Genomic DNA, 884 nt, shown 5'->3' on the forward strand with positions numbered 1-884 from the left:
GTTGTTTTACTGAAGAAACAATATTGCATACTAGTAGAAAACCGTCATCAATAATTTTTATTTTATTAATGTGGTTAAGTATAGTAAATAATCTACGAAATGAATATGGAAATTCTAGTTACACCGTATTATTAACTTAAACTGTATTGATATTTTTAATAAATCAATACAAAATTGTAAATTAGTACGTTTACTTATAAATTAATAGCTACTGATTTTTCTGACCCAAATGTTGAGTCCTCAGTTATGTCTTAGAGTGTACATACTTCTATTCACCTTTTTTTTATTAAAATAAACATATAATTAAGTAATGTGATAATTGTGAGAGATGCTAACTTAAAGTAGAGAATGCAAACATTAATTTGAATTAAAATTGAATCCATTTGATAGAAAATTAACAATGTTATCAGCAATTAAAGTTTGACAACCATTTTTGTAAGGATATAATGTTTAGAATTGGATAAGGTTAGATTCAAAGTCTATTTTAATCCCTTAGAAGTCAATTTAGATAAAATTGTTAGAGAACCTGAGATAATGTAGAGAGTTTAAACTTTCACTTGAGCTAATGCTGAAGTAATTTGAATGAAGCAGCCTTATTAATAGAATTATCAGTGATTGAAGTTTGGCAATAATTTCTGTGAGGATATACACTTTGGAACTGGACAAAACTTGATTCAGAGTCGATTTTCATTGCTTACGAATCGATTTAAGTATAATTGCTAATTCCTGTATGAAATTAATAATATTCTTATAAGATTGGCAATATTTATACTAAATTAATTATTGCATCAAATTAACAATTTTTATATTAAATTAATTAGTTATAAATAGTCAATTTTTATACGAAATAAAATGGAAAATTGACAATTCTAATTTGACAGCAA

At 24.8% G+C, this 884-nt stretch overlaps 1 protein-coding gene across 9 annotated transcripts in view; it reads left to right on the plus strand.

Moving 5' to 3' along the window:
* The window catches only part of LOC108623440 (bestrophin-2), a 21,097-nt gene that overhangs the window by 3,200 nt on the left and 17,013 nt on the right, over window positions 1–884 (plus strand). The gene's annotated exons all lie outside the window — the stretch shown is intronic.

Source organism: Ceratina calcarata, unplaced genomic scaffold (assembly GCF_001652005.2).
Source record: "Ceratina calcarata isolate Rehan_Ccalc_2016 unplaced genomic scaffold, ASM165200v1 scaffold268.2, whole genome shotgun sequence".
Taxonomy (NCBI): Eukaryota; Metazoa; Arthropoda; class Insecta; order Hymenoptera; family Apidae; genus Ceratina; species Ceratina calcarata.